General features: G+C 39.1%; 1 non-coding gene across 1 annotated transcript; it reads left to right on the top strand.

Moving 5' to 3' along the window:
- Nucleotides 1–2480: 2480 nt before the first annotated feature.
- Nucleotides 2481–2587, top strand: LOC112998906 (small nucleolar RNA R71). Its single transcript, XR_003264085.1, has one exon. It is a non-coding gene; the product is annotated as a small nucleolar RNA R71 (small nucleolar RNA).
- Nucleotides 2588–12720: the final 10133 nt, after the last annotated feature.

Here is a 12720-nt window from a genome sequence, read left to right as displayed (position 1 = left end):
TAACTGTTCTGCACCCGAGTAGGAATCGACTCCTCCTTCTCATTTTTTATCACGGTGAGGCCGGTTTTCGTTGGGACTACCTAGACGGGACTCACCCATTGGCTGTTGGAGATAGGATAAATGATTCCAACTTGCAAAAACTTGGTTACCTCCTTCTTCACTACATCAAGAATCACCAGGTTGAGTCTTCTCTGTGGCTGTCTTACTGGTTTAGCCCCATCCTCTAAATTTATTCGATGCATACATGTGGATGGGCTAATACCAGGAATGTCCGCCAGGGTCCAACCTATAGCCTTCTTATGCTTCTTGAGAACAGATAACAGCTTCTCCTCTTGCTCATCAACAAGGGAGGCAGATATAATTACTGGAAAACTTTTGCTATCATCCAAGTAAGCATATTTTAAATTTGATGGCAGAGGCTTCAATTCTGGTGTGGCCGGCTGGATAGTGGTAGAAAGAGATGGTTTCTCAGCCTATGCCTCATAAAGAAAGTCAGAGGTATGTGTACTTCCTGAAACATGGTTAGTTCTATCTGACTATATAAAATCAATCTCAAGAGGTAAAACATCACCAGACATGTAATCAATATCAAATTCAGATTCACTCTCAGCATCAAATTCAGACATATGATCAAGTACAAATTCAGATTCAATGCATGAAGAGTGACAGGCATGCAGATTAGAATGAAGATCAATCATGTATTCATCAACAACATGGTCAATTATTTCAGTACGAAATACAGAAAGATCTTCTGATGGGTGTTTCATAGCATCAAGAATATTAAAATGAACATTTATATCACCAAACTCCATAGATAGTGTGCCTACATATACATTTATCTTAGTTCTAGCAGTTTTCATAAAAGGTTTGCCTAGAATGATGGGAACTGATCCTTTAGAAAATCCCTCCTCCATATTCAAAATATAAAAATCAATAGGGAAAATCGGTTCACCAACTCTAACTAAGACATCCTTTATGAAACCAACAGGATAGGCAACATTTCTATTAGCTAAATGAATTACCACATCAGTTGACTGCAAGGAACCAATTGATAGAGAATTAAAAATAGGCAGAGGCATAACACTAACAGAAGCTCCTAAATCTAGCATGGCATTGTCAAACTTACTGTTCCCTATAATACAAGGTATGGAGAATGTACTTGGATCTTTACATTTTTCAGGGATTTGGGGAACAGATTTACCAATCAATGCGGAGACATTTCTGCCCATACTAATTCTTTCACTTCCTTTAAGCTTCCGCTTATTAGTGCACAGCTCCTTCAAGAATTTAGCATATCTTGGAATTTGCTTTATTGCATCCAGCAGAGGTATGTTTACCTCTACTTGTCTAAATGTTTCCAAGATCTCCTTCTCTGCCTCTTCCATTTTTTTGTTGGAAATTACTCTTGGAGGGAATGGAAGAGGGATATGCTGCTTCTGTAAATCAGAATTACCAGTGGAAGATTCACCTGCATAGAAATTGTTAGGTAACTTACTCTTTAAATTTTTGTCATCATCTTTTTCTGGAGTAGAGTGAAGTTGGGCAGGTTCATTTGCGGATGAGGAAGATGCTGCTGGTTGAGGTCCTTGACACTACTTTCCCGACCTCAATGCAATGGCACTCACATTTTTGGGATTCTGGACAGATTGAGAAGGTAATCTGTCAGAATTCTAGGACTGTTGTTGATTTAACTATGTAGCCAATTGTCCCATCTAATTAGTTAAGCTCTGAATGAAGGCTCTGGTCTCTTGTTGAAACTGCATGTTTTGCATAGTCATTTGTCTCACAAGTTCTTCAAGGGAAGGTTGCGGAGGAGCCTCAACTGTTTGTTGTTTCTGGGGTTGTTGTTGTTGTTGTTGCTGCTGGATTGGTGGAGGAACGTATGTCTGCTTGGGCCAGCAGCATTTTGAAAATAAGGCTATTGTTGTTGTTGCTGTTGTTGTGAAGGATTCGACCATCTAAGGTTGGGATGATTCCTCCACCCGGGATTGTACCTGTTGCTGGAGAGGTCATAATTGTTTTGTTGTGGCTGATTTTGCTGCTGAGGTTGAGGAGGTCTATTGTAGATGTTTGCAGCATAAGCTTCAGGTTGTTCAATTGCTTCAGATTGTTGCACAGAAGGGCAAAGGTCTGTGTGGTGGTCAATAGAGGAGCATAAACCATAGAGTCTGGCGACAGGTGAAAATTTTTTATTCATGGCCAGTTGGGTTACCAGGTTAACCAAGGCATCTAGTTTACCTACAAGCTTCTTAGTCTCAACTGATGAAAATGAATTCGTGGCTACTTCATGCACTCCTCTAATGACAATAGCATCATTTCTGGCACTAAATTGCTGGGAGTTTGAAGCCATCTTCTCAATTAAATTTCTGGCTTCAGCAGGGGTCATGTCTCCAAGGGCTCCACCACTGGTAGCATCTATCATACTTCTCTCCATGTTACTGAGTCCTTCATAAAAATATTGGAGAAGAAGCTGCTCAGAAATCTGGTGGTGAGGGCAACTGGCACATAGTTTCTTAAATCTCTCCCAGTATTCATATAAGCTCTCTCCACTGAGTTGTCTAATGCCTGAGATATCCTTTCTGATGGTCGTGGTCCTGGAAGCAGGGTAAAAATTTTCTAAGAATACTCTCTTGAGGTCAGCCCAGCTCGTGATGGACCATGGAGCAAGGTAATAAAGCCAGTCCTTTGCAACTCCCTCTAAAGAATGAGGAAAGGCCTTCAGAAATATGTGATCCTCCTGGACATCTGGGGGTTTCATGGTGGAGCAGACAATATGGAATTCTTTCAGATGTTTGTGCGGGTCTTCACCTACAAGGCCATGAAACTTTGGAAGCAAATGGATCAGTCAAGTTTTAAGAACATATGGGACATCCTCATCAGGGTATTGGATGCACAAGCTTTCCTAGGTGAAATCAGGTGCAACCATTTCCCTTAGAGTCCTCTCACGGGATGGAGGTTGTGCCATGTTCTCAGAATGTTCAAAACTATAATGCTCAAAGTCAGGATGTTCAAAATTATCAACCACAAAATGCTTAGATTCACCAATAACAGAATGCTCAGGATGCTCAAAAGGTACAAAATGATGTCTAACTAATCTATGAAATGTCCTATCTATCTCAGGATCAAAGGGTTGTAAGTCAGACGGATTACCTCTAGTCATACACTACATTCAACATGCACTACTAGTTGCCTTCTTATGCAAGTAACAATGTAGGTTTGAACTACAGCTACCCTCAAATGATATCCAAATGACTTCAAATTTTGTGAGCAGCACCCTGAAATCATGAAAAGATAGCACAAAAATTTTCAAACAAAAATTCAAAGTCTAACTATGGAAACTACCTAAGGAAAGTTTATAAAAATAACACAATAAAACTTGAAGAAAAAAAACTAGTAAACAAGCGATTGTGGCTAGCTAGAGACCTCAGCCGGCCTTTAGCGGGCTGCCATAGTATGGGAAATTTTTTTCTACCCCAAATACATATATAATAATAGTCATTCTGATACCCGGAGAAAAATTTTTGGCCGTTTGAAGTTTTGGTAAACACAAGTTCTCAAATTTTTTTGAATCTCAAATCTGGCCACAACAAGTGTTCCTGGTATTTTTCACACAAAATATGAGTCAAAAGAACCTACCACACCAAAATTCAGCCAAAAATAACAAACCTAACTATCAAAACAAAAATCGCCAATTAAATTGTCAACAACAGTCACTAATTCAGTCGCTAAGGGATTTGCACTAAAACAAAACACCACACTAAACAAAAATAACAAGACACTAACACAACATGAAAGCATAAAACAACTAAACATAAAACACGAATCACTAGCTATTATGAACCTTTGGACACTGCTCCCCGGCAACGGCGCCAAATTTGATCAAGGTCGTACCCGAATCAAATAAACATTAAAATGCAGTAACTAGGAAGTGATCCTAGGTCGTGTCCCAACGAGCAATGATAAACCAAATGTTCATAACAGATAGTAGGAAAATAGTAACGAACTGGGGGGGTTGTTTGCTTTTGTAAATTAAACAGCGAATAGATGTGAATTAGAAAATATCAGAATTAAAACACGTTGCTTCCCCTTGATTCACAAGCAAGTCTCTTATTCTAGGTTACGAGAGTTTATCCTTTATCAGTTCAACCACTTAATCCAACCCTAAATTAAATTACTAAGCAAAATTTAACATAAGGCATTCATTATGTGATTAAGCAACACATACACCAATTAATCATAAGCGATCATTAAGCATGAACGTAAATTAAGCGCAGAGACAATTAATCAAGCACTAAGCATGCATGAATTAATAGCAACAAATACATAGTAATTAGTGAAGAGGAAAAAACTTATCAGAATTTAATAGTAATAATAGAACCTCAAAGAGAACTATGCTTGATCCTCAAGAGAAAACAACGTTGGAGACTTAGCCTTCCATTAATCAATAGAGAACGAAATTTTATTGCTAAAATGAAAAGTCACTAAAACGGAAAAGAGAGTAGCACTCTAAAACTAAAACGAAAAAGAGAGAGAGAGGGGAGGAGAGAGAGAAGAGAGAGAAGGAGGGCCTAAACTAGAACCTTGGTGCTGTTATATAGTTTTTCAGCCCCAAAGCTTACAAATTTGTTTTAAATCCAAGCCCATAAATAAAATAAAATCTAGATAAGATAAGATAAGATCTAGATTAAATAATATCTAGATGAGATCAAATCTAAATAATATCTAGATAAGGTAAAGTCTAGATAAGATAAAATTTGGTAGAATAAAATAGTCTGCCCTCTTCAAGTCCAAGCCCAATTCTGGATTCAAGCCCAATGCTTCATTAATTCCTGAAATTAGATTAAAAACATCAAATTAGCTTAATGAGCCTAAATACTAAAATTGCCTAATTAATTTGACAATTACGACTAATCAGTAATTAAAATGGTGCGAAAAAGGTTAAGAAATAGGAGAAAATAATGGCACATTAGTTATCATGTGATTAATATCTTGTTATCCACACACCTTTGTACATAACCACTGGATGTTTTTGTCACTTGGGGACCAGTGAGTTGCTCTTTATTTGCTTAAGGACAAGCAAATTTGTAAATTTGGGGGAGTTTGTTAGTCGGTTAATACAACTAACTTTTGTGTAAGAAACTGTTGTAAATTGTATACAACTCCTCCTATTTATGGTTCTTTTTCTAATATTGTAATTACTTCTTGTTAATATAGGTAATCAATACTCAGTATCCCAATTTTGTGCACTTAATGATCCTTTCGTATCAATTTCAGGTGAAATAGGCAAGATTGGTGAAGTGTAGAAATTGTCAACTTGCTAAGCCAATTCATCCGCTAAGCGAGCAATCCGCTAACCACAACCACTGTTGGCGGAGCACAAAGAAGAATATGGAAGAAGGATGAGCTGTACAGACGCGCCGAGCGAGTGTCAATTCGCTAAGCGCACCACCTGCAATCCTCCGTATTGAGTGAGAAGACTGGCGTTAAGCCAAAAGCCACTTATGCGTGCTAAGCGAGCCATCTCGCGCTAAGCGCACGGCTGCCAACAGGATTGCCTATTTAAAGCTGAAATCTCGAAATTAGAAGGGAGATGAGCTTTTTAGAGAGTTAGCTTTTGGTTTTGGTTATGGAGAGACTGAGATAGTTCAGCTTGATGAGGAAGCCATCTTGAGGAGCTTTGGATGAGATCTTGAGTGATTGTGAGATTTCTAGAGGTGGAGGAGACATCCCCGCTACTTGTACTTCTTCAGTCTATCATTTTCTCTTTTCATTGTTGTAAAAGAAGCTTCCTTGCTATGGAGAGCTAAATCCTCAGTTGGTTCTTCCTATGGGGTACTTGATGTAAATACTTCAATATTTATCTAATGATGTTTTATGTGTTCACTGTGCTATCAGTACTCAATTCTAGTGTGCCTTTGACTTGATCACGTAACTACATGCTTAGTTTGGGTCACTAAACATTGGGAAATGGTTTGATCCTTAGAACTTGATAGGATGGAGTTAGCTTATCGTATTTTCACGAGACATCGGGGTACGATAAGTTAGTTTTTGGTATGTTATGTATTAAAGCGGTTCTGGTTAAGTTTAGTCCAACAAGAGACATCTGAGGACGAAGCTTGATTAGAATTAGGCTAAACATGCACGAGACATCGGGGTTTAGTTGTCCAGGAGACAACATAGAACACAAGAACATTGTTAGGTAGAGAACATCCTTAATCACATCAGTCTACCCTGTAGGAAGACCAACAAGTTATCTATTTGTCATTACACACCGCTACTCACCTCTACTTACTTTTGAATAGTTTAGTTTACATACTTGTCCATACCACACACCAACCTTTTATCACAAGACACCTATTTACTGAACCACATCTTTACCAAGTAAAACAAGTTCCCCGAGAGTTCGATACTCGGTATTCACTTACCGTTTTATACTACTTGAGCAATTTGATGCACTTGCCGACCGTCGAACACCTTACTGTCACAATTGTCTTTGGGCATTTTCCACGAGCTCCTGATCGAATGAGTTTTCTTCTCAAATGTGCATGTGTGAAACCTCGAGGATTCCCCTTTGTTTTCGACAATCACAAGCGTGTGTAGGTTTCATTCCAGAATCCTAACTTAAAAGAAAAATCAGTCATTCCTTGATCCACATGGGCTTTATTGGGCTTGTAACGTGGTCAGGGATAAGAGTGCTATGAAAGAAAGGATTAGAGAGGCTCAAAGAGTGTTTGAGGGTTACATTCAATAAGAACCTTGAGAGCATTGGTCGTACATTTTGTTCCTTTCAACTCTTGGGTTGGGCTCTACTCTTTTTGTCTTAATCTTTCATTGCACTTTTGTGCCTTTCTTGTAAAATCCAGAGATCTTTGTCTTTTTTTTTCTTTACTCGCCTTTGGTGGATTTTGTAACACCCTGATATATATATCTATATATTATTAGTAATTATGTTTGATGTTTGATTATTTGTTGCGTTATTTTCATCCGTAATTATTTTAAAGGAAGTTAATTTAGTTAATAGAGGGGTTTGGATAGATAAGGATCTAGCTTCTCAAAGAAGCCTCTTGAGAAAGCTTCTCAAAGAAGCCACGAGGAAGCTTCTGGAGGAAGCCTCTTAATGAAGCTTCTAGAGAAAGCTACATGAAGCTGCCTCGGTAAAAATGCTACCCAGCTTTTGTTAATCGTTGGATCTTCTCGACATTTGGTTTGCAACTTTACAAGATACTTGTCCATTATCTGACCATTGGGATCTTTGAGAAGATGTCTGGAGTGTGCTAGAAGCTCCCGTTCCCGAGAGCATCTCTTATTTAAGCATTTCAGCCTTTGCTTTTGTGTAGCTTAGGAAAAACGTCATTTCTTCTTCTTTCTTTCTTCCAAAGCCATTTATAAAGTTCCAAGCACTTTCTCCATCACCCACAGCCACCATTAGCCACCACAAACCATCATTGTTCTCCATTGAAAACCCACACCGAGAGGAACCCTTCAACCGAAGCGGAATCTTCCAACTTGACTTGCGGTTTCGGTAGAGAATGAAAACCCTAATCTGACCTTTCGTTTTCTTTCGAGGTAACCATGGTTCTATGCTTGTTTCTTATTAGTTTCATCTTGTCTTTGCATCTTTTCTAACTTTGGAACCGCCATTGCATGTCTTATGCTTCCTATGAAAAACCTTAGAGAAAGAGACTTTGTAAACGTTATCATTTCATGAAATCATATTATTTTCGTAACCTACACTGAACCCCGGTCACATTGGCATGGTCGGAATTTCCAAATGACGTTCCTTTGTAAAACCTGAAATGCTCTCAGCTCTTTCATGTAGTGATGTGGGTGTTTGACCCAAAGCACTGTTACTAGCTTTCTTTTCTGAAATCCATACTAAGTCTCCTTCGTTTTGGCATGGTAGAGGCTTGTGTGGAATCGACGAGCAAGGACAAAAAGGAATCTTCAAGTGACGCGACGAGGAATCCGCGGGGTAGCTCACGATAGGTGAGGGGAGTTTATTATAAAATTTACCATTTTAACACCATAGTTAGGGTCAGGGAACCTAGCTATGAGGATATCTGCCTGTCCCTATTGCATGCTGATTTTTCTTCAAAGAAAATTACGTTTTAACTAATGGGATGCGATATATATATATATATATATATATATATATATATATATATATATATATATATATATATATATATATATATATATATATATATATATGTATGTATGTATTGTGATGAATGATATTGTTTTGGTTGTTTGAAATGTGTTGTTTGAAGACCGTGCGTGTGGAAATGATATTTTTTTGTTTGTTTGAATTGTTGTTGATGTTGCTATTGAGGATTTTAATTGATATGTGATGATAATGATAATTATGATGATATTGATTTGAGATGACGTTGTTAATAAAGACCATGTCAACATGAATTGTTATTATTGATGAATATGTGAATATGAAATGAGGTTGTTGTTGTTGTTGATAACATCATTGAGATTAGATGATATTTATGTTGTGAATGACATGGAAATGGAATGTTGATTGATGTTGGAAATGCATTGGCATGTGCATGTTGTGTATGTTCGTGGGGGGCACTGTGCACTGACCTTCTAGGGTCTTTGGCACTAGCTTTTGGCCACGTTCATACATTGGATGTTGTGTATGATCGTGGGGGGCACTGTGCACTGACCTTCCAGGGTCTTTGGCACTAGCTTTTGGCCACGATCATACGTCGTATGGAGTGTATGTCATGGGGGGTAGAGTGCACTGACCTTGTCGGATGGCTCAGACGTGGGTAACTAGCGTGGTTAGAGAATCTAAGCATTTCTAAGGGGATGCTTAGGCGCTTTAATTGGTCCATGGTCTTTGACACTTACTTTTGGCCATGATCATAGCTCATACGACACAGGAAATAGAGTAACTGTGGCCAAGTGTACTTTGTACTAGGGGGCTTGTCACCTGGTAGGGAACACCTTTGGGCTCCCAGGCTGATCACCTATGGGAGGGGGGCTGTTACGTGCACAACCGTGTGGTCTCGACAAACTCAGCCCAGTTCTATAAGTGAGAGTGTCGTGTGGACATGCTTAGGTTATTTCCTGAGGTTTGGTTGTTGTTGGTACGTACCACATTGCATCTGAGTGTTGAGTCAGGTGCATGCATCATTCTGTGCAGTCTTGATTGGGTCCATGGATGGATGATGAGTAATTGTTGGATGTGAATGATGAATATTTGTTGGATATGAGTGTTGAATAATGATTGTTGTGTATGCTTATCATGTTTGCCTATGTTCCTTGCTAATTGTGGTTATTTGGAATTGGTATTGGTTCTTTTATAATAAACTCACCCTTGCAATTTTGTATCGTGTGGTTGATACCTGTGATGATCACGAACCTTGTTCGTGGGAGTAGAATGACAGTGGCAGGGTGTAGGGAGTAAGATTCTGGTGAGGAGCCGACGTGATGACGTTGGCGTTATTTTGGGAGATAGTTGTGTTTTGTAATCAACTCCTCCGTAGTTGGTTTTTAAGTTTTATTTTGTTGAGTTAAAGATGTAAAACTCGAATTTTAATTATATATATATAAACATATTTAATTTTCGTTATGTGTATGACATGTACCGAATTATTGCTTCTATGTAATTATGCATATTCACTTAAGTAATGGCGTGTTGTTGGATGAATTTATGTTGTGACAAAATCACTTCTATTTTCATAATAAAAAATTAAGGGAGTTCTTTTTATAAAAATTGAAATTATCGAATATTAGAGTGTGGATACCGTAGCGACAAGGCGGGTCGTTACAGATTTTATTTTCTTTTTTCTTTTCATTGTTGCCCAACTTCATGCATGTGTTGTTTGCATTGCTATTCCCGCTGGTTTAGTGGTGGTTCCTACTCAGCGTTTCTATTTTGCTTTTGCTATTTTTTTGTTATTTTAGAAAACAAATATGCTTTGCCTTGGAGGGGGTATCAAGGGATAAATTAGTGTTTGGGATGTTGAAACATGGCCATGCGTCATTTCAAATCTTGACTTAGATCCTTTTGTAGTTTTGATTTTGGGACAAAACCTTAATAACACGCCGATGATTGTCGTTTTCCTCTTTTTTTTTTACTTTTTTATTAACACTAATTTTTGCTTAGGCCGCCCTTTCAGGTTTTCAACCTATCACGTAAGAAATTTTGATCTACTACCCCTAGGTTTGCTTGAGGTTCACACACGGTGCCTCTCCTTGCCCCAGTGTAGGACTTTGAGTATCTATTGTTGTCTTTTGTCATGACCTTGTAGCAAGGAAAAATGAAAGAAACTATGCAGGTTCTCGAAAATTAATTTTTAAGGACGATAAATATTTAAAGGATTTTTCAATTGGCAGATTAAGCCGAATGACTCTTGTTCTTGATACCTCACTTTTCTCTCGAAAAGAAAACTTTTAAGAATGATAAAATGAGGTCACATGAACGTCTGTACTTTTTTGTTTGAAACATAGTCAATCAAACATTTTTTTTGAACTTTTTACTTTACTCGTTGTTTACGGCACCCTCACCAAACGTGTAGAACGAGCAATTTCTGATTGAACAGACTAGGAAGTCAAACTCAGGAGTGCAGGTGGCTGGAGCAAACAAACCATCAACTTACATTCACATTCCAGTGAAAGTTAAATAAGCAAAGATGTAATTGAGAGAATGAGAGACATCAAATTTATCCATATTATTAGCATTGCGACTGTTGTTTACAGTAATGGCATAAACTTGAAAATCCTAATGAGTCATTGAAGACATCTAATAACAACCTTCACATTTCCCCAAGCATCATACATGGTATTGCTTGACAACATTAGAATTCATGAGTGATTCTCCTCCTCGAATCTCAGCTAGCCTGCATTAATCAGACTTTGCACCTTATGTTTCAAGGTCTTACAATGCTCAATGGAATGCCCTAGAACTCCTCCATGATAAGCACATGTTGCATTCAAGTTGTATCCTCGAAAAAATGGAGATTGAGGAATCTTTGCTGGGATTATGGCCATGATTGCATTATTGAGTAGATATGGGAGTAAGTTAGCTACGACACTGAAATTGGGTTGAATTCTACAGGCTTTTTTTCTAGAAAATTTCTTCCTTGGTTGGTGTCTTCATTTGTGTTAAGGGTGGTGTTTGGTATTAGATGTGCGCCAGGCTACGACACTAATTTAGGGGTGACCTTTGTGGATGATTGAGTGTTCTTAGTTGATAGGGTGGTGGGTAATGAGAAGGGCTGATATTGGTGGAGTATTGATATTGTTGAGCTGGTGGAAAGTTTAGCCATGTAGGAATGGCAGTCACAACATGGGTTCCTCCCTCCTTCTCACTCTCTCCATTTGCCCCAGGCTTCCCATTCATCAAAGCAAGATAATCAAATTTTCCTCTTCTCAGACCCACTTCGATTCTTTCGCCAGCGGAAACTAAATCGACAAAGCATGAAGGCGTGTAACCCACCAACTTCTCATAGTAGAACACCGGTAACGTGTCTACTATCATTGTGATCATCTCCCTTTCCATCATTGGGGGCGCTACTTGAGCTGCCAGATCCCTCCACCTTTGGGTGTATTCTTTGAAAGATTCGTGCTCGTTCTTGCACATGTTCTGTAGCTGCATTCTATCCGAAGTCATATCAGAATTGTACAGATACTGCCTAATGAAGGCAACCATTAGGTCCTTCTAAGAATAGACTCCGGAAGGTTCCAGATTAGTATATCAGATGATGGCTGCCTCAGTAAGACTTTCTTGGAAGAAATGCATCAACAATTTTTCATCTTTTGTGTATGCCCCCATTTTCCTACTGTACATTTTCAGGTGATTCTTGGGGCAAGTAGTCCCCATGTACTTATCGAAATCCAGCACCTTGAACTTCGAAGGGATGACGACATCAGGCACTAGGCATAACTCTGCCATGTCAGCAAAAGCATAATCTCTGCCTCCTTCAATGGCCCTCAGTCTCTCCTCTATATGATTAAATCTCCCCTTTTCCACCATAGCAGGAGGGGCTCTTCCCACCACAAAATGCAAAGGTTGTGGTTATGGGCGAAACTTAGGTCCTTCCAAAGTGTTTGGTAGGGGTATGCCGCAAAATGCTTGCCCCTCAGTGGCATATCCGAGGTGGGGTTCGAAGTCAACTAGATTGTGGTCTCGAGGCGCTTCATGTGTCCCCCCTATGTGTTGAGAGACATGTGCATGATCAGATTGGGTTTGTTGTCTCTCAATGAGTATGGGAGGGGAGTTATTGACATTCTCATCAAAAGCATGTGCAACATCGGGTGGTGTATAGTTGGGAGGTAATCCATATGGTGGGAAGGAATGCTTGTTCTTAACTTTCACAAAATGGGGGCTTCCCACACTTCCCAGCTCTTTGCCTCCCTGACCTACCATATCCGAGGCTGGATGATTTATTCGATTGAGGCTAGATGGGTGAGTCGGGTCCACTTCTGTGGCGGTACTTGCGGCAACAACTGTAGCTGCATTGACCTTCATTATTTTTTTCATACTCATCATGGCTTCCATCATTATGGTCGTTTGCTCTTTCATGGCCTCCATGTCGGTCTTCATCTGCTCTTGCACCTCCTCTATTTCACTCATTACTCTACCTCTGGCACGCGTTCAATAAGGGCATCGTAAAGCGCATTTTTTCCTTTTGATTACAATTATTATAGTTCTAATTTCAAGGAAAGAATGCGATGAGCAATGCAACCAATGTGAAAAGA

Source organism: Glycine max, chromosome 13 (genome assembly GCF_000004515.6).
Source record: "Glycine max cultivar Williams 82 chromosome 13, Glycine_max_v4.0, whole genome shotgun sequence".
NCBI classification, from domain to species: domain Eukaryota; kingdom Viridiplantae; phylum Streptophyta; class Magnoliopsida; order Fabales; family Fabaceae; genus Glycine; species Glycine max.
Note: the sequence above shows the minus strand (reverse complement) of the source record. Positions and strands in the feature narration are given on the sequence as shown.